We start from the raw sequence: 22,985 nt of genomic DNA, 5'->3' as shown, positions 1-22,985 counted from the left end.
ATACGACCACTGGAAGTCTTGTCTGTTTGCAGGATATGAAGGTCTAAAAGGTTTTTTATGGGTGGTGGGTATTTTAGTGTACTAGTCTCTTTCACTTCTTTGAGAACTTTTTTTGAAATTTTATGCAACAGACAAGCAAAGGGAGAGGAAGAAGATGAGGAGGAGAAAGAAAGAAAGGGAGAGGGAGAAGTAGAAAGAAGGAGAAGTGAGCAGAGAGGAGGAGAGAGAAGTAGATGGGAGGGGAGTACAGGGGAAAGGAAGGGAGGGGATAAATACAGGATATGTCTTTATACCACATAGCTATGAATGCCATGTTACTGTAGGCTTTTGCCTGAATCCTAAGTGTATGTATGTCCTGTGCCAAAGTCAATAGCTGTCCATCTCAGTCAGAGGGTATCATAGTAGAAACTGATGACAAAAGCAAAACAGTGTGCATTTCAAAGACTACGTATTGTAAATGTCAAGGCATTTTCCTTAAGAAATAATATGGTATCAGAAACCCTTCCATTATGAAACAGGAAGAGCTTACCTAAGAATGAGACAATGAGACAAGCTTAGATGATCTCAGCTAATAGTTTCTTCAATGATCACACATGCAGTCTACATGACCAGAGAATTCGTTTAACTAGGAGAGGTGGCAAATGATAAAGAAGTTTCTTTAATCCACAGACAACTGTGATTTTATTTCCTCTATGAAAAGAAACAGAGTGACTCACAAATGCAATTGCATTTTGCAAGTACACACCGAAAACCCCAAATGTCATTTAAGATTCACATCAATGGCAAGACAATTTTAGGATCCCTGAAGAAAATGGAATTGCAAGGAAACTGCCATTTTAAAAGACAACCACATAGATATTGGGAGCAAATAATATCTTCCATGCAGGAAAACATGCATGACTACCCCTGGCTGACATTTCAACCCACAGTGAAAGAGATCATTAATTCTCCCTAGCTTTTTATAACAATAACATGTTGATGAGACACCTGAGAAGCATTCAGAGGAAACATTGGCCATAAATACCTGCATAAATTGTTCAGTGTTTCTCGGGCTTGAATTGCATTGGAAGGGTACATTGGTAGAAATGGGTTTCTGACTTTCTATCTGCATAGGCCTTGTTTGGGAGCCATTAGAAGTTGTGGCGTACACCTTGTATTATGTACTACATAACTTTTGTGAGGAGGTACGTAAACGGAAATGGGTGAAAATAAAAGAAAGTAATTTCATTTATTGCTCAATAAACAGCAGTTGTGAGTAATTTGGACATTTTCAAATATCACATTTGTACAGCACTCTTGATTCAACTCAGGGCTGATGATTTCTTGTTGTGTTACTAAATATTTTGACTGTAGCCAAGGTTGGTACTAATTCCTAGGGGAGTTTGTTCTAGCTGTAGGATACCAAAAAAATTATCCCAAAAAAGGATTCCAGGTTTGAAATATGAAGATTCTGAAGTCATATGACTCACAATGATTAGCTGATCCTGGCTGCACAGTTTAATGTCTTTGTACATCATTTACCTTTTCTCAGAGCATAAAAGGTCCACTCTGCTACAAATGACTCCAATGAGGATGCCATCAACTTACCTATCAAAGCAGAAGCTCAAAGATTGTGGCTTAATTCAAATTAATAAACAAACACTAATAGATGCAAATGAACTTTAAGAAATGAAACACACTATAAAACAGAAAAGTCAAAGGTGCATCAGGATTTTCTTTTGACAAAAACAAATTATTTTCAAATGTCTCAATAGTGTTTTCTAAAGACTGTGATATTATCAGTGAAATGATCTTTTCATGGGTTAAAACTAAAATCCTTCTACACCTCTTAAATCTAATGGAGGAAGATGTGGAACTATTGTAACACAGAGTGATTTCAACATAATATTATTGAACCCACAAAGATCAAAAGTTACTGAATGAGAAGGGGTATTCTGTGAATAAAACCGTGAGTGCCACAAAGTGAGCAACTAGTCTCTGGCTTTAAATGCCACAGAAGTTGTGCCACTTTTTCTGCATCGCTTTGATTCACAGCCATACGATCCATATTTTATGCACAAATGAGTAGAATCAGAGGAAATGTGTATGTTCTTTGTGTTTCTGGCACCTAGTTGCCACTTTCAGTCCAAAATATTCTTGAATCTGGCCAACTATACTCAGCATATTGGAAGACTCAGTCTCTCTTGGCAAGATTCTCAGTAAGTATTTTCGGGCACAGAGAGAAAGGTTTTGTTTACAAATTCAGAAGGGAGAAAGATCAAAAATCCAACCACAAAACAGTCAAAAACTCTGCTCCACATGGAGTCACACCTCCAGCTCTAGAATGAGAGCTGGCTAGCCGTCAGTGAGAAGGGTAATTTTCTTTTTCAGGCGGAGCAGTTTTCCAGCTAGAGAACACGCTTGCAGTACGCTTGCATGTGTTGGTTCCCCCACCCAGCTTTACACAGAGAATCCTGCATTCTGCTGAGGATATGCATAGAAACATAGCTGCTGCAAGCAAGCAGAGGTGAAAACCACAGGACTCATGAAGGCTTTGTGGAGATGATTATGCCAAGTGTGTTGCCAGGTCAGAGCCTATCACATAGCTATCTAACTAGAGGAATGGCACAGGTCTGACTGAGCGATTATCTTCCATTTCTATAAGCTAAACATGGCAGTTTTGTCACTTCTAAACAGTTATGAGAGCCCAGTCAAATATCGTCCTGTGGTGAACCTTTCATCTTCCATGGTAAACTAGTCTGTTATCATGCATCCTGGTTTATAGGAAATCCTCTTTCATAACAGTGTTTCAGACTGTAAACTGGGAACAGTATGCTAGGCAAGAATAAGAACAGGCTTTTAAGTCAGCTTAAATTCCAGCCACTATTTTTTTTTCCTAGGGATAATGAAAGAATAAAACAAAAACCTAGGTGAGTGCAAATATCCAACCTCAAAACACTTCAAATCATCACTGAACTTCAACCTTCTCATCAGTTAAATGAAGATAATAATCAGTTGTAGTTATTTAAAGCCTAAATGGAATTAAACTAATATACGTGTACATATACACATATGCTTGGCATATAAACATTCATGCAAATATTTAGATTTGTACGCCTATATTTGCATAATGCACATATATAATGATTTACCAGAAGGAAATCATTATCTTTAACATTTTTAAAAAATAATGTGATGATGAGATCCCTGAAAGTGCACCCCATCGCTAAGAGGGGCACAAAGTGAAATTCTAAGATAGATACAGGCCGATATGAAGACCTAGAGGGGCAAGCAGTAGAATATGGCCGGAAGGAAGATGACAGAGAGTCCCTAAACAGTACTTAGTTCCAGTTTCAGCACACATTTATTCAGTTCGCACTCACAAATATTTTTGAGACTCTCTTATGTGACAGGAGATAAAGTCGTAAACAATTCAGTCATTGAGTTGAACAACTTTATCCCATAATGTAGAAAACACGTAGCATGAATATTTTACATCAGTCAGTGATATTCTCAGTGGGTAAAGAAGATGCTTTCAGGCCAAAGAACTGAGTTTGATGTCTGAACCCCACAAGGTGGCAGGAGAAACCCAAATCCTCTCTAACGTATACACACCATGGTACACACACACTCACACACACACATACACACACATACACATACACACATTACTAAATTAATAAATTTTAAATAGCAAGCCACTAACTATTTGAAGTGTATACATAGAAATGTAGAGTTAAACAAAAGGAAGACATGAGAAGTCCGGAGTTCTATGTCAAAGGACTATTGAAGCAAAGAAAATGAATGATCAGAATTTTCAGAGTACATCCTGTTGATCACATAGTATATTGACTTACAAATCTCGTGTGATCCTTAAGATCAACAACAAACAATCCATGTTCAAAAATTGATGTTCTAGTCTACTCTAATGCCTGAACTGTTTGCCATGGTGACAGCATACTTGGGACCTGGGCAACACACTTTGGGGATAGGAACAGAGTCAGACAACTACAGAGTGAAAAATTAGAAAGCCAAGGATAAAGGTGTTGGTGTCTTGAGTGTCAATACCAGTAAGACCCCATGCAACAGGGAACATACCTCAATGTGTTGCAGAATATTAGCTTAAGATGTGTTACATTTGTTTATCCCATGGAATATTTGTTTAATGATGCAAAAATATGTCGCATCCTTCTTTTTTTGTTTTGTTTTTTTGTTTTTTTTTTTTTCCAGACAGGGTTTCTCTGTGGTTTTGGAGCCTGTCCTGGAACTAGCTCTTGTAGACCAGGCTGGTCTCAAACTCACAGAGATCCGCCTGCCTCTGCCTCCCAAGTACTGGGATTAAAGGTGTGTGCCAGCACCGCCCAGCCAATCAATATGTCGTATTCTTTTATGTTGCATTTTTTTTAACTCTGTAAAGTTGTGTTACTTTGCCTGTCTAAAATGCCTGGTTGGTCTAACAAAAAACTTAATGGCCAATAGCTAGGCAGGACAAAGGATAGGGGGGGTTGATATTCAGAGAGAATAAATAAGAGAAGAAAGGGGGGGAGCAAGGAAAAGAGACAGAAAGGAAGATACCAGGGTTCAGCCACTCAGCCATAGAGCCATCTGTGAAGTGAGGAAAAGAGTTATATAGGATAGAGAAAGGTAAAAGCCCAGAGGCAAAAGGTAGATGAGTTAATTTTTAAAAAGTTGACTAGGCTTTCATAAGTGAAAATAAGTCTCCATGAATTTATTTGGGAGCTAGGCAGAAAGAATTAGGAAAAAAATGCAAAGAAATAGGAAAAAAAAGCTACAATGTGTGTTTTATGAAAGATAACTAATGCTTCGGTGTGCGGAACTGGTTGAATTACAGAGAAGCCTGGAGAAAGCAGTGCCAGTTAAAAGAGCTTATAGTCATCCATGTGAGAAACAACGGTGACTCATAATAACAGAGTCATTTCATGGAGAAAACTGATTTCCCTTTCCCAGGAGGTAGCAATTAGAAATACCTTTCATATAGTGGTGGGAATTTCATGGTCTCAGTACTGGAATTTCTCTGGCTTGAACCTCATCAAGTCTTGTGTGTGAACAGTAACCATACCCTAGGACAGGCCCCGTGAACAGGTGTAGTTGGTAAACACAAAACAGATACCATTTGCTACAGGAATTTTGGTTTGCTTTTGTATTTTTTTTATTTATATAAATCTTTATTCTAGCAATTCAACTTTCTAGTGTATCCTTTATTTATTCTTTTTATTTATCTTTATTAATCAATTGATTAATTTTCCATGCCTGATCACAGTTCCTCCTCCCTCTACCCTCTCCCCTCAGTCTCTCCCCCCAACCACCCCACTTCTCCACATCCGCTTGCTCTCCCTTCCCTTCAGAAAACTGAAGGCCTTTCATGTATATCAACCAGTCAGGAGATATCAAATAGCAACAAGACTAGGTACTTGCTCTTCTGTTAAACTGGTCTGGGCAACCCAGCAGGAGGAAAGAGTCCCAAGAGCAGGCAACAGAGTCAGAATCAGCCCCTACTCACTCTGCCAGTGATCCTACAAGAAGACCAATTCATACAACTGCAACACATTTGCAGAGATCCAGGTAAATTCTATGCAAGATCTCTGGTTAGCAGTTCAGTCTCCATAAGCCCCCATGAGCCCAGGTTAGTTGAATCTATGTTTTCTCCTGGTGTCCATGCCCTCTGCCTCCTATAATCCTTCCTCCCTGTCTTCCACAGGATTTCCTGAGGTCCGTCTAATGTTTGACTGTGGGAATCTGCATCTGTTTCTGTCAGTTGCTGGGTGAAGCCTCTCTGATGACTTTTGGGCTGGGAAACAACCTATGAGTATATCAGAATTGACTCTTCTCATTTTTCCAGTCTTGTTTAGTTCTATCCTAGTTCACCGGGCTCTATTTTGTCTTTCATTGTCTGTTTTTGAAAGGGCTAGATGGACAGAGAGTGAGGAAGGGAGACAAACAATGAATTTGGGTAGGTAGGGAAGGAGGAACAACTAGGAGGCATTGGGAAAGGGGAAACATGATCTAAATGTCAAAATGTAGTGTGATGGAGGAGGGTCATCTTTCTATCTGTTGTTTCATTGGTTAAGTAATAAAGAAACTTCTTGGCCTCTGATAGGACAGAAAATTAGGTAGGCGGAGTAGACAGAACAGAATGCTGGGAGAAAGAAGCTGAGTCAGGCAGTCGCCATGATTCTCCGACCTGAGGCAGACGCAGGTTAAGATCTTCCTGGGTAAGCTACTGCCTCATGGCCCTACACAAATTATTAGAAATGGGTTAGATCAATATGTAAGAGCTAGCCAGTAAAAGGCTGGAACTAATGGGCCAAGCAGTGTTTAAAAGAATACAGTTTCCATGTAATTATTTCGGGTAAAGCTAGCCGTGCAGGTGGCCAGGTGCCAGGAACGCCAGGAACGTAAGCCCGCTGTTTCTAGCACAATAGTAATGCACAAAAATAAATTTCAATTAAAAAAATATAAGAAAGGGGAGAAACAGCAATGAAATATGGACACACCAAAGAGATGTTTTTATTGTACACTTGTAAGAAAACAACTAGCAGCCAAATGAGAAATCAGTATAAGAGAAGATCTAGCTGTAAGCCAGGAGTTGGGTTCACAGAAAAAAGGAAAAGCAGAGATCTTTCAAAGACAAAATCATGTAAGATCAAAAGTGAACATTAGAGCTATTGTATGATTTTCCTCTCTCTTTCTGCTCCTTTTTTTTTGTCATTTTGATGCTGTCATAATGTACATCTGCTTCTAGTTTCAGCCCTGAGCATTTCATCCAATAGATTTGTGCATCTAAATTGTCATCTGCCAGACCAGGAAAGGATTTTATCATAGAGCTAATCAACAAAGTAGCAGATCTGGTCACAGTATTTTTTATGTATACATACACATTTCCCTCATAAAAAATCATACCTAGTATTTTAAAATATATCTATGAGACCTTTTATAGATTTCAGATAATATTTATGCAAAAATACATAGTTGTCACAAAAGCAAAACCTTAATGCTATGCCTAGTATATACCTGGTATACAATATGTGACCAATAAAAAGCATGTTAAATGAGAATAGTTTGTCAGTTCAAAAGACTAGGTAGCTTCTCAGAACATATTTAAGCCTTGACACAACAAAGTCTAATTAATTGACTGCTTACCTGAGACATATCAGAAACAGAACAAAAAACAAAAAGCAAGGATACTGTGAGTTATTATCTTTTCATGCCGAAAGTTCTATGATCCCAACCAGAAAAACAGCAATAATTCCATGTCTCTGGACATACACCATGCTAAAAGTCATTATTTTGCAAACATACCTGTCCAATCAGAAATTATAAAAACAGGATAGACACAAAGTCTGTAACTTTACACAAATTTCAAGACATTTTGTACAGAATAAATTCAAGACAGCACTCAGGACATTCATATTTATCAGCCCTGAATATTTCTCATTGTTCTTTTATTTCAAAGATATGGCTTGTTTTGTTGGTTTTATAGAACTGTTTCTATCAGACAGGTTTTCCACTAAGGTTTATGTGAGTAACTACTGTCCTCAACACACTAAGGTACCTCCAGTGTCTACATTCTAGGTATAACCAAAATACTTGATAATGAGAGAGGTAAAGACTTCTTCAAGGTTTATATTTAATACTGATTCTTGTCATGTGTATATAAAACCACATTCTATACTAAATGGGAAAGAACCACAAAATTACCAGCACTCTTGTCCTGGTTTGTCATTTTCAGAAGTGTTAATTTATGAAGGTTTTCCCCAACGTTACACCTTTCTAATCGTTCAGTTGTGATAAAGAAAAAAGTTTGACTCCTTTCAACAGGTGTTTAGGGAATAAAACTATGATGCAGGATATGGAAATAGTCTCTCCATAGCAGAAAAATGGTTACCTATTAACAAGAGTACATTTGTGCTGTTAGCTCTGGGATGAAAGCTAAACTAAAGTGAAACTTGAATGAACAGTATCTCGGCATGATTCAGCACTGGCAGCAGTGATGTTACACATGCGGGTTTTACCAGTAATACTTGAATTTTTCCATACATATAAAATTAATAAAAAACTATTGTAACTCATTAAAGAATCAAGTAGATAATTTAGTACTTTCAATTTTTGATAAGTCATTATAATGGGTAGGTTTTATTGGTTTGATAAAATGTGTGCATTTAATTAATGACTCTGGTAAATGCAACTCAGAATAGAAGATAATAAAAGGGACTGCTTCTTCACTTCCAACTTGAGATAGGTCTTTTCTATAAAATTATGTTTAATGATCGGTAAAGTGAAAAGCAAATGCATCACAAATGAATCATCCTTAACATAAATTCGATGACAACTCATTGCCAATCTTTGTAGCTCATGCTCAAATATCCTGAATCCTAGAACATAAATTTTCATTGCAATGAAATTTAGGACTTTTAGAAATAGTTCATGAAAACATCTTTTTTTTTTGTTTTCCTAATAGTTTTGATCATGTAGTAGTAAATAGATAAATGAAAGCATTCAAAGAGAAAAAGTAGGTTTTACATAATGACATATGCCTATTCTATATCAATTCTGTGTGGAAGATAAAATTTTTATAAGTTTTTGTTCAGATTAAAGAAATAAATATAAAGAAACTTGACACACTCAAATCCACAGCAGCAACCAACTCTACAGTTTTCCACAAGGACTTTAAAATCATGTTTAGTGACCTACTAAATCTCTGTGTTCTCATTAAAGTGTATGCATGTGTGGATGCTGTGTGTGCACATTTCTGTATGTATGAAGGTGCAAGAATATGCATATGCACATATGTAGAAATTAGACATCAATGTCAGAATCTTCCTCAATCTCTCCCCATGTTCTTTGGTTAGAGAGGATTTCTCACTGAAGGTTAAACTAAGCAGTTTAGCAAGCTTTTGAACAGTAAACTCCAGGGTCTCTCCCACCACTGCCTTTCAGCTCTAGAATTATAGTTCAGACTGTCCTGTCAGACTTTTTACATGGATGCTGGAGATCCAAACTCAAGTTCTCATGTACTCTCCCCCTCTACCATATACCTTATCCTTCCCATTCTTATCACCACTTGCCCTTAGTCCACCTCTGAAATCTACTCTATTCCTCCAGGGAGATCCCTATGTCCCTCTTGAGTCTTGTTACTTAATCCCTTTGGGCCAATGGATTACTTTCCAGTTAATATCTACTTATAACTGAGTAGAAATCATGTGTGTTTTTCTGGTTCTGAGTTATCTCATTCAAGATGATTTTTCTAGTTCCATTTGAAACTAGAAAACCATCCCATTTTCCCATCAGTTTGCCTGCAAATTTCACGATGTCATTGATTTAATAGCTGAGTAGTACTCCATTGTGTAAATGTCCACATTTTCTTTATCCATTCCTTGGTTGTAGAACATCCAAGTTGTTTCCAGTTTCTGGCTATAACTAATTTTCTTATGGGACTACTAACACTGGGATGGGATCAGGGGGTGTCTCTTCCTCTTTTCTTTTCTTTTTAGGTCTTATTTTCTTCTATTGGGTTGTCTTGTCCAGCCTTAATGTGATGGGATGTGCCTAGTCTTATTACAACTTGATATACCATGTTTGGTGGATATGCCTAGGAGACCTGCACTCTTCTGAAGGTAAAGGAAGAAGAATAGATCTGGGAGAGAGAGAAGGTTGAGGAAGTGGCTAGAAGGAGGGGAGGAAGGAGAAACTGTAGTGAAGATATAATATATGACAGAAGAATAAATAAAGGAAGAAAAATGAAATATTAATCTTCTCCAAAAAACACTCATTGGGTATATGTGGTGGTTTGAATTAAAATGGACGCCAAAGGGAGTGGCATTATTAGGAAATGTGGCCTTGTTGTAGGAAGCATGTCAGCGTGGAGGCAGGTTTTGAGTTCTCTTATGTTCAAGCTACTCACAGGGTCAAAACAATTCTAGTTGCTTGCAAGATATCAGACTCTCAGCTACTTTTCCAGCACCATGTCTGCCTGTATGCAGCCAAGTCCTACCATGCTGATATCAGTGGACCAAACCACTGAACTGTAATCAAGCCAACCTAGTTAAATGATTTCCTTTATAAGAACTGACTGTCATGGTTCTCGTGTCTCTTCGCAGCAATAGAAACACAAAAACAGAAGTTAGTACTAGAGACCGGGGTATTGCTGGGATAAGCTGGACCATGTTTTTATTTGGAGGCATTTGAACTTTGGTACTTTGCGTTAGGAAAGCAGTAGAATGCTATAAGCACTGATTAATGTTCCATATAATAATAACATATAATAATAAATATAATAATGTGCCTATTATAATAGGATCATGAAAGAGAGTGGTGCCGAGTGTGAGGTGATGAACATTAGGGGGCTACTTTAGAGGTTTCAGAGGAGAAGAGTTTTAATTTGTTTCCTAGAGATTGTTCTTGTGACATTTTGGTGAAAAATGTGGCTGCTTTTTGCCCTTATCCAAAGAGCCTGCCTGAGGCTAAAATGAAAATATTTGAATTAATTCCATTGGCAGAGGAAATCTCAAAACAGCATAGAGTTTGTCTTGTGGTTATTAGTGGTAATTCTAATGAAGACTTATAATGAAAAGGAGAAAGAAAATATAAAATTTGAGGCGAAAAGAAGTGGAGTTAAGTGCTATGTTCAAGGAAAAAATGAAATAAAGGAAATGGGACATCAGGGCAAGAATCCACCCAGCTAATTTCCAACTTATGAAAATGAATTAACAAAAACCTTAGAGCAGTGTGTGGTGGTACAGGCTTTTAATCCCAGCACTTGGAAGACACAGACTGGCAGATTTGTGAGTTTGAAGCCAGACTGTTTCAGGACAGCCAAGTTTAGAGAGTGACAGAAGGAAAGCTATTGAAGATGTCATTGAACAAGGGGGCCATGTTCCAGCCCCAGTAAGCAGCAGAACTTGTTCTGGAGTTAAATATTGAAGAAGGGAGCTATGCAATTTACTCCCAAGACTAACAAAAGCCACTGAGGCCAGGCATGTGTCAGGGATGTCTCTGAATGGAAGCCTGGTAGAGAGGCCATTGTATTGAGCTGTGGACTTGAAGCCTGGATTGTTTGGAAAACCCAAGATATTAGAAAAGCCATAGGATACTTGCTGAGAAGAGTTGCGAATAAGGAATGGAACCAGCCCAAGAGAAAGAAATATGTTGCAGTCAACAAAGCTGAATGAAGGTGGAGATCTGAGGGGCATTTTGACATCGGATATGGAGATGCAGAGTTTGGAGTTTGACCAGCTGGGTTTTGGTCTTGCATTCATCTGCTATTTCCTCACTATGCTTCCTTCCCTATACTTTTGAATGCTAATATATATCTCATGCCATTATATGCTGGAAGTATGTTACCTTCTTTTTGATTTTGATTTTACAGGGGTTAACAGTTAAGCAGTTGCATGAATCTCAGACGAGACATTGAACTTTAGACTTTTAAATAAGTTTGAGACTGTTAAAGACTATGGTGACTTTTGAAGTTGGACAGAATACGTTTTTTCATTATAAAATTGGGGCCATGGAGTGGAATGTGGTGGTTTGCAAGCAAATGGCCACCAAAGGAAGTGGCCATTGTTAGGACATGTAGCCTTCTAGGAGTAGATGTGGCCTTGTTGGAGGAAGTGTGTAAGTGTGGGGATAGACTTTGGGTTATCCTATTTTTAACTACTCGCAATGTCGGACCACTTCCTGTTTCCCGCAAGATGTAGACTCTCAACTACTTCTCTATCACCATGGCTGCTTGCATACTGCCATGTCCCACCATGATGATAACGGACTGAACCTCTGTAACTGTAAGCGAGCCACTCCAGTTAAATGTTTTTCTTTATAATAGTTCCCATGGTAATGTGTTTCCATAGCAATAGAAATCATAACTAAGTATACAAATCACTCTTAAGGACACCCCATGACCAGGTGAAGATGGGCAACACAGAAAGAACTCCATGGATCTATGAAGTTCTTTGTCTCACCATAATTAGTCAGGCTGTTTATTTTATTTTATTTTTTATTAACGTACAGGTCTTTTTTGTATGTAGTATGGCTTCCGATTTTGTGTTTTTATAGGATTTCAGTGTGTGAGAGCATGTATATCTATGCATCTAAATGTTTCTTGTTCTTTTTCTTCTATGTTTTTGTTTTGTCTTATCCCAGTTTCATTTTGTTTTCTATTCTTTTATCTTATCTTCATTCATTATTGTTCCTTATATGACTATTTATTTTCCAACAAGAGACAGAAAAGGGTGAATATAGATTGGAGGGTAGGTGGTAAGTGATGAAGTTCTTTGAAGAGTCAATGTAGGGAAAATGGTAATTAATATATATTAATATATATAGTATGAAAACAATCTATTTTTAAAAGAAGAAAAAATAAAAGAAAAATATGTAAATGTTCAGGTAACTTTTTTAAAATAAAAATTTAATGATGATTGCAGTTTCATTATTTAGAATCAAGTAAACATTTAAAACAAGTTGAAAATTGATTTCTCAATAATTCTTGACCAATAATGAAATACTTTTAATACTTTAAAATATGCATGTAGAAATATGAGTTATACATAAGATGCTTTCCATTGCCAATAAAATAAAATAAAATGTTTCCATTGAATCAAAGGACCTTAGGCAGAACCCAGTAGAAGATAGGGAGGAAAAACTGTGGGAGCTAGAGAAGTTGAGGATACCAGGAAAATAAGAACAAGGCAATAAAATATGCAGGGCTCACGGTAGCTCACAGAGACTGAAGCTGCAATCGTGGAACCTGCATGGGTCAGTTGCATGTCTTCTGCATATATGTTATGGTTGTTGGCTTGGTGTTTTGGGGGGACTCCTGACAGTGGCAGTGGGGTGTCTCTGACTCTTTTATCTGCTCTTGGGACCCTCCTACTGAGTCGTCTCACTCAGCCTTGATAATGAGTGCTTGTGCCTGGTCTTTATGTTTCTTGCACCATGTTCATTTGATATTCCTGAGAGGCCTGCTATTTTCTATTGAAAGACTGGGTGTTGGGTAGAAGTTTGGGGTGAGAGGTAGGTCTGGATGAGGAGGAGGAAACTGGACAGAGTAAAAGGATGTATTCAATTAGAAGTGAACAAAAAATTTAAAATTAAAAAAATGAGGATAGAAATTTAAAATAATTATGTTACCTTTTAAAGTCTAGAATCAATTATTTAAAACCCAAGAATTCATTAATAGTGGGCAATAAAAAAGATGCTATGCTGCAGAGATATGCAGACAGTACTACTGTTCCACCATGGCCACCTTTTACTCATCTATGGGTGGATTTCACTTGCACCTGTAACCGGGCAAGCTGATAAAAGTAGAGACAGCACTGTTTTAACCTCCTCTGTTCACACGTAGGTGTTAATGAATTCTCAACTGATAATTCTACTGCTTTTTGTCTTTCTATGTTGGACTAATGGTTTTCTGCAGTCATTAAAAAGACGTTGAAATGCTACTGGTATTAAAATAGCTTCTGACCTGGAGTCCTCTTTAATTCTTTTCTTTCTTATTGACCACATTCTTTCCTAGTCTGTTTTAGTCAATAGTGTCCTCTGTAAAATCCTGATCTATCACATCAATTTGTTTGCCATATAATTCATTTTAGTTATGCTTGGGTCACTGTGACCAAAATATCTGAAAGGAAAAACTCAAAGGAAGAAAGATACATTGGCTCACAGTTTCAGAGGGTTTCAGTTCATCATAGCAGAAAAAGGAGGTGGTATAGCTCAATGTGTGGTAGTGGGTTTTTACGGCAGAGGCTATTCACATCATGACAGAGCAGTATCTTACAATGCCCTTATGAGGCCTACCCCAGTTATATGCTTGCTCCAGATAAGCTGGCTCTCCAAAGGTTTCACAGCCTTCCCAAACAGCACCCGTATCTAGGGAAACAAGTCTTATGGGGATACTTTACATTCTAACCACAATCTATTTTTCCCTGCTCTCCCATATCTGGTTGTCCATGTTCTGCAAGGTGCACAAATGGACTGACCTGACCTCGGGGCTCTCTTGTTCTTTTCTCCATTCTCAGTATTCTGCAATGAGTGTAGGAGTCTTAGCATCAGTAGTGGTTGCGGACAGCTTTATATTTATTTCCTTGAACTGGACCCCAGAACCTGTAACATACACTGTTCCCCCAGTCTCCTTTCACAAGATCAAACACCACCAGTGAAGGTCTTCGGGAACAGTGACTGATGTCAATCTAGTGCACAAATCCAGCTGGAGTGACATTCCCACTGCTGTCATGAGAGCCAAGCCTTGCTTGCAATGATCTCATCCTGACTATGATTTCCCTGGGTTTATTTGTGCTGATCTGAAAACTGGGAACGCTACAAGCTACTGGTGAACTGCTGGCCTCTTTGTTCAGTATGATAATTATGGTGATCTAGGTCAGTGAAGGCATTCTCTATTGTGTGAAGAAAATAAGCTCATATGTTATGGTAGTGGGAGCAGGCAACATTTTCTAGGGCCCTCTTAACTGCCAGTGGGATAGTGTATCTTCTGTTTCTTTCTAAACTTAACTACTAATGATTTTGCTGTTGTCAGAAAACCTTTATGATAACTCACACAATTTCTTAGCATTGAAGCTAAGAAATTTTATGCATTTATGGTTTAATACAAAATTTTCCCCTGTGTTTATGTTTCTTTCAACTGCCAAGCATACCATCTTCCATCTGTGCATGTAGAACTTCTGGCAAATTTCAACTTTCAATAACAGATTTGTATAAATTTGTGCCTGTAAATGATGACATAGATGATTATCCATATACATTTATGAATTTATAACATTCCTAGATGTTTTCTTCTTTTTCCTATTTTTATAAGGATTAACTAAAAGGTTTTGTTTTGTTTTTAAATTGTTGTGTGTTTCAGAAAAAGAAAAAAACAGGCATGATGGGTTCCAACTTCTGCTGCCCAAGGAGCAATCACACATATATTAACTAACAGCAAATAGCTATAGCTGGAAGATTCTTAATAATTTCTTTTTTAAGTGTAATATGTTCTTTTAATAGGTCAAACACAAATCACGGTAAACATGTTAGCCATTTCCCCTTCTTCTAGTCCCTTAATCTCCCTCACTACTGTGCCCATTTTACCCCCAACTAAACAGTGTAAACACTGTGGTTTTGGCACTTGCCACACTTTTGCTAATATAAAAGCAAAACACTTTATAGGTTTTCTTTGCTGTTACTGATTTAAGAAATCCAGTCTGCAGAATAAATTACAGGGTAATTTGCTTTCACCTATCACAGCATCACAGCTGTGCTCCCTAGATTCCATGTAGTTACTTTGTTTAAGACACACTGGGGAAACTTTGATTTGTCTTTTGAATAACTAGGTAATACCATGTAAAACAAATGCACAAAAGTCTATTCAAAGGTGTTCCTGCTATTAGAAGCCCAGGTCATTTCCTATTTTGTCACCATAAGCAATGATCTCATAAATATCCTTGAACCTTTACTTGTAGGTAATGACATTTGTTCTAGTAATATATAATCTTAAAGGAGATATACCTGGTCCAATGGAGTATATGCTCACTCATAAGTGTCTTTGGGACATAAAGCAAAGAAAAGCCAGCCTACAATTCACAATCCCAGAGAACCTAGACAACAAAGAAGACCCCAAGTGAGCGATACATGGATCTAATCTACATGGGAAGTAGAAAATGATAATATCTCCTGAGTAAATTGGGAGCATGGGGATTGTAGGAGAGGGTAGGAGGGGAGGAAAGGAAGAGAGCATAGAAAATTATATAGCTCAATAAAAATAATTAAAAAATAAAATGGAGTAAAAAGCAAAGCTGTTTGTCCTATAATAGGGCAAGGTAAAGTTAGGTGGGACAAACAAACTGAGGGCTGGGATGAAGAAGGGTGGAGTTGGAGAGATACAAGCAAGCTGCCCAAAAAGAAAGATGCCAGAGGACCAAAAAAGTCATGGGCCACATGCCAGTACATAGATTAAAGAGATGGTTAATAATAACCTGAGGTATTGGCTGAGCATTTGTAATTAATCAATCAATCAATCAATCAATCAATCAATCAATCAAGTAAGTAAGTAAGTAAGTAAGTAAGTAAGTAAGTAATATACACTCTTAGTGTTTATTTGGGACCAGGCAGTTTAGACTCTGCCTCCATTTGCACAAGCTGCTGTGTTTGGGGGCAGCATATTCTGAACTACACTATTGTTGAGTGAAGAAGTGAACAACCTTTCCCCTTGTGGGTGAAGATGTAGTATTCCAGAACAATTCACTATGTTTCAAAATGTAAAGCTCAATAATTTCTTAACTGGGGCAGCCTGGAGATGCATGTACTCGAAATATGCAATAGATATCCAGTACTCTCCATTTAATCAACCAACTACTTAGATTTTCTTTTCCTTTTAAATGAAATGGTTGTTTTGACCTGATGTTCTACTTCCTACAATTTTAGTCAACTTGTTTTATAGTCTCAGTGGGAAAAAAAGGAAATGATAAATCTTTATTACTCTGATAGGCAGATATCAGACTCTGACAGTGATAAAGTCAGTACTCCCATGACCTGTGGAGATATACTACTGAGACATATATTGCATGTTTTCAGTTGTGGTATCAATTTTACCTTGTACCTTTAGCAGGCAATCAATAGCAAAAAACGGAAAGACACTCTGGAACACCATGGACTTATTTGATGCTACCCGACAGTTAAACATAATAAGCATTTATTAAGTATCTACCATGTGCTGTTCTGAACCACCAGAAGAGTTATAAAAATGATATCATACTATGCTTACAAATCTCGTTTAACGACATGAGGTCTTGATGATAACATATGATTTTTACTTCATGTTCTTAAATAATAATGTCAGACATTAAATTTGCAACAAACCTTGCTAAAAGCAAAAACTCTTTTCCAGAAAACATGTTCTTTTCATTTTTTGAAGCAGGCAGTTTAAGTATTGAGTGTTTAAACATTCAAAATCCTAAAAAAGAAAATCAATTGACCCCAGATATGTAGAGAATCATTGTTTTTATTCTTGCTACGTAGAATCACAAAATCTTTTTATAGAAATTATTCACATAGGGTCTAATGCTTCCCAGATTTCCAGTGACAAAAATCTCCCACTGAACTTTTTATTAATATAGATTTTTAAGGCTCTAGCCCCTAGAGATTACATCAGAAGGTCTGAGTGGATCCAGACAATCCATACTTATTAAAACTGTTTCAAAGGATTGTGAATCTTATCTAGGGTAGAAAACAGAAATCCAGCCCAATTCCAACATGTATTATGCAAATGTGTTCTGAGTGTCTGTTCCGAAAAGATGTTATGTATTCTGTGTTTCAATTCACATGAAGTAGTTATAACTTACTAGTATGTTTATATATAATATATATTATTAATGTTGTCATGTATTACATATAATATTAAAATAACATTATATATAATCTTTTTATATAAGTATTGGTTTATAGTATGTGTGTGTAATCTGTTACTTGTTAAGGTATCTCTCCAAAAGTGACAATAAAATGTCTTGAGGACAGAGGACCTAACAGAGGTTTTATTTTTATTTTTACTATTATGTAATTTAAATATAAGCCTACGCTGGATATTTATGAGATGTTATTAAAGTTTGTCAAATGTATGCTGGATTGAATCACATCCTATTTTAGTTTAACTCAAAGTCTCTCTAAAACATCTATCTAATGAATTCTTTTATTTCCAGAAAAACTTACACATACAGCTCCTGGAAACATAAACAGGAATAGGAATCTTCCTTCCACTCTTCAAGAAAGGAAGATTTAGATATAATATTTTAATCTCCCACTTGAAGAACTAATCTCAATGCTGTAAGATAAAATAAACCCTTTTTTACTAAAGTTGCTTTTGGTGCTGATGATTTATCACAGCAATAGAAACCCCAAGTAGAACAGTATCTTTTACCATATTTGTTCCACATGAAGTTGTCTGAAAAACATTAAATTGTGAGGCCTAATAGAGAAAACCCCAAAAGCAACTAAGAAAGAGTGCTTAAGTTAGAGAGAGCTACAGATGAAATCAAAAGGTACCCACCAGAACAACTACCCCATCTTTGCCTAGAGACATAAGCAAACAGCACTGTATGTAGAATGTAAATAAAATCCAGCCTTCCCCTCAACATGTGAAATCTGAGAAATCACCTTCTTGCAAAATTTTAAAGTGAGACCCAGATGCATGCTGTCTTCGGCATCTTGGACAACTTTATGGATGAGCATCCCTAACTAACCTACATAGAGGTTTCAAACAGTTAACACCAGGTAAATTCAGTAAGTACCTCTGGACTCCTTAAGGAAAAAGATTCTTTTGAACTTAAAATGATCAATTTTTCAAAGAGATTTGAGAAAGTCTACTGATCTGTTCTTAAGAACGGAAGCTACTTAAGGCTGCATTCCTATACACCAGACTTTCATGGTGATCAAACACACCCACCAGCTGCACACTGTCTACTAAAACATTGCTGGAAAAAGCACTTTAACTTATCCTGAGGGATTCACGTGTTAAATAAAAGCAGAAATCGCATTCTGTTCCAGAAAGCAAGTTTGAAAAGCCTCAAAATGGAAATGTTTGTAATTAATAAATGAAAATTATGGATCTCATTTCCTGGTTTTCTCCACACACCATTTTCTCTTGTGGATATATTCACCTGCTGCCTGGCAGGCTTTTGGGAAAAGGATATTTGGAAGAATATGACATATTGTGTGTTGTATAGTTGCATGTTGAGGAACCATTCTAGCAGGAGCATGGGTAAGTTGCATATTAGCTTCTTTTTTTGTTATTGTTGCCATGATTAAAAACTCTGATAACAGCATCTAAGAAGGGAAGGATTTACTGTGGTTCACAGTTCAAGGGAATGGTCCATTATGACAGAGAAATCAAGGTAGAGGCTGCAGTAGCTGATCTAACCACATCCCTCATCAGGAGCAGGCAGCAAAGGATAAATGCTAGAGTTCAACTCTCTTGTCTGCTTTACACAGGTTGCCCAGCCTGGGGAATGTTTCCTCCTAGGACTGTGGGGAGTCTTCCCACATCAATTAATAAAATACCGTATAGGCATTCCCAGAGGCCTTTTCAGCAGACAATTCTAGATTCTGTCCTGTTGACAATTACCAACACAAGTGGTCAGGTCTTTGAGGTCAGGATTCCACTGACTGGAAAAGCTTTATAGAAGAATTTCCTGGGTGCTTGTTGCTTGGTTAACATCCCTCAAATATGGGACATGGTGGACATGGTCTCTACAACCTGAAATTATTCATCAACCAAATGGCTGTCTGGGCCTTAGCCAGAGGTTGTGTCCTAACTTCCTCTAGGCTTTCATACGCTAACAAATGTTGCTTTTATCTCATTACTCAAGATTCTAATTATCTCCTTACACAAACCCATCCCTCAGAATAAACTGCAATAGAGAGAATGGTCTTAAACCTCATGGCAGCAGAAATAAATTTTGTTGCAAATGAAATTCCAGATTTTCAAAATTGTAAAGCCACCTACACAGCTCTTTAAAATTGGAATTACTACAGTACATTTGGTAAACTTTAATTTCTGTAGTCCAGCTTATCTTTAGACTAACTGTGGACAGTGGCAAGGCCTGGGGATCCAGAGGAAATGGACCACAGTGTGCCATGCATGCCTTCATACAGACTTGGTACTGCATCTCTTGAGTGGTGGAGAGCCACTAGCATGTTTAAAAGTGGGCAACTAATAAACATATGTTCAAATAACTCCAGGTTTAGTGTGAAAAATAAAGTCCCTATTTGGATGGAGCTTCTAGGGGAAACCAGGTCACAATAGTTGAGATGTCAAATGCTGTCCCAAGTTCAGAAGATTTATTTTCTAGCAAAAGACAATGTAGCTCCAAATTATAATGGAGTTAATGGAGAAGATAAAGGTATGCATTAGATTTTAGAATTGGGAATAGATTTTAAAAGCAAGAAAATGAAATTAATATTCACAAAAGACAGGATAAGGAAATTGCACTCTGTGGATAGAAGACTTGTTATCCAACCATGGGATCTGCAGTCAGATTCCCACAATCCACACAAAAGCAAGGCATGACAGTGTGTCTGTAACCACCACACTGGGAGACAGCGAGGGTAAGATAACCAACCAGTCTAGCTGCAGCAGCAAAGTCCATGTTCAATGAAAAGCCTTCTCTTCAAAGGCAATGGAAGAGTGATTGAAGAGGACACCTAGCACCAACCCCTGACCTCCAACAAACACACACATGTGTATACACATACACACACACGTGCATACACGTACACACACATATGTGCAAACACACACACACACACACACTTCCCAAGATATACCATTTTCAGAAAGAAAATTCATTCTATATTGTAGAAGGAGCTGCAGACAGGCCTGCTTTTCATCCCGCCCAGGTCCCACACGGCTAGCTTAGCCCCAGAATAATTACATGGAAACTGTATTCATTTAAACATTGCTTGGCCCATTAGCTCTAGCCTCTTACTGGCTAACTCTCACATCTTGATTAACCCATTTCTAGTAATCTGTGTAGCACCACGAGGTCGTTGCTTAGCGGGAAAGATCTTAAGCTGTGTCCATCTCAGAGAGGAGAGGCATGGCAACTGCCTCACTGCCTTCTTCCTCCCAGCATTCTGTTCTGTCTTCCCCACCTACCTATGTTCTGACCTATCAGGCCAAGCAGTTTTCTTTATTAATTAACCAATGAAAGCAACAGATAGATAGAAGAAACTCCTACATCACTATATGTTTTTTTTAAATAAAGTTCCTGGGGGCATCTACAGATGCAGGACTCAGGAGTCTTTTTTAAAAAAAAAAATCAATTATTTAGCGAGTTAGCTATACATGAGCTAATCTGAGGAAACAAGTATGATATATTAGGGAGAACACATCACACTAGAACCGAGTAAAAAGCCCACAAATGAGGACAGGGAAATCATTGTTGGTATTCCAGAGATAAAAAGGAATCAAAATAACCCTAAGAAAACTTTAGTCTTTGATGTTAGGCATAGCTCAAGGCCCTCTATGGCTTAGCTACAAGAATTATAAACCTAAGAGAACAAAATATGGCTAGCATGTGAGAATGGGATTTGTAATTTTGACCATGTCTAACATATTAATTTGTTATTACTATTTTTATAATATTACATATGTGCTGGCTACTTTTATGATAAGTTGACACAGGCTACATCTTTTACTGTCATGTAAAAGGAAGGAACATAAACTAGGCAAATGCCTCAAACGATTCAGCAATAGGGCATTTTCTTAGTTATTGGTTGATAGAAGAAGGGCCAGTCCATTGTGAGTGCTAACATTCCTGGACTGGTGGCCCTAGTCTCCATAACAACACAGGCTGAGCAAGCAATGATAAACAAGTCAGAAACCATCCAGAAACCATTCATAGCATTTGCTTCAGCTCCTGCCTCCAGGTCCCAACCTCACTTGAGTTCCTTGTCCTGACTCCCTTCTATGATGTGGAAATTTAAGTTAAATAAACCTTTGTGATGTGGGAGCGTCATATATCAATCTGTTGATTTCATTGGTTAAGGAATAAAGAAACTGCCTAGGCCCCTTGATAGGCCAACCCTTAGGTGGGTGGAGTAAACAGAGCAGAAGGCTAGGAGAAAGAAGCTGAGTCAGTGAGTTGCCATGATTGTCCCACTCCAGACAGACGCAGGTTAAGCTCTTTCCTGGTAAGCCAGCTCATGAGCTACATGGATATTAGAAATGGGCTAGTCCAGGTGTGAGAGTTAGCCGAGAAAAGGCTAGATGTAATGGGCCAAGCGGTGTTTAAAAGAATACAGTTTCCGTGTAATTATTTCGGGGCAAAAGCTAAGCTAGCCATGTGGGCGGCCGGGTGCCGAGGAAGCAGCTCTGCCGCTCCTAATTCAACACCTTTGCTTCCCCAACTTACTTTTAGTCATGCTGATTCATCACAGCAATAGTAACCCAAACTAAGACAAAATATACAAAGTTTGCACGTACTAACAACTAGCATCTCTTACCTCCCACTACTCCCATCTACCCTCTCTCTCACCAGAAATCCCTTATACTCGTGTCTGTTCATTTTGTTGGAGACCCACTGAAATAACCTTGATTCATCTGTATGACCTTCGGTTTTAGAGCTCTCCTTAGAAGCCTGATGAACTACTCAGAAGCACAGTTAAAAGACGTGATTATCCTTCTCGCTGATCAGTCAATAGTCAATACTACTGCAGAGGTAAAGGATAGGGCCATATGAATTATTCCCCTTCTTTGACTGTTTGTTGACAAAGCTGAAGACCAGGTTTTAAAAGATAAATATTATAAACAGTCCAAGATGGCTGTAGATGAGACTCAGTTGGTAGAGCACTTGCCTAGCATGCATGAAGCCCAGATTGGATACTCAGAACAATATAAAACCTAGCAGTATATACCTGTAATCTCAGTACTGGAGGAAGAAAGCAAAAGGATGAAAAATTCAAGGTTGTTTCCAGCTAAATATACAAGTTACAGACAAACTTGTGCTACATGAGATCCTAAGACCCTACCTCAAAAAAAGGAAGAAAAAGTAAAATGTAACAAAAGGAATGAGGACATTTACATAATAAATAGCAATTCAATTAAATAATTTACTTAACACAAAGTTTAATTATTGCCAATATGAGCAATTAAAATTTTTAAAGTCATAAAATGATATACTGTTCTTCCTTTTTGCCATTGGTATTCAATATTTTATCTTCTTCCTTATCAAGTTGTAGTAATCGGTGCGGAGGGGCTGCGTCCCCAGCACCCCGCTGCCCGCAAGACTAGCTTCACCCGAAATAATTACACGGAAACTGTATTCTTTTTAAACATTGCTTGGCTCTTTAGCTCTAGCCCTTTTCTGGGCTAACTCTCGCACCTGGACTAACCTATTTCCAATCATGTGTGTCGCACCCCAAGGTGCGCTTACCTCCCGGGAAGATTCTAGCCTACGTCCATCCTGGGTCGGAGCTGAATCGCGTCTGCCCAGGAGCCGGGAGCATGG

The sequence above is a fragment of the Microtus ochrogaster genome, chromosome 7 (genome assembly GCF_000317375.1).
Source record: "Microtus ochrogaster isolate Prairie Vole_2 chromosome 7, MicOch1.0, whole genome shotgun sequence".
NCBI classification, from domain to species: Eukaryota; Metazoa; Chordata; class Mammalia; order Rodentia; family Cricetidae; genus Microtus; species Microtus ochrogaster.
Note: the sequence above shows the minus strand (reverse complement) of the source record.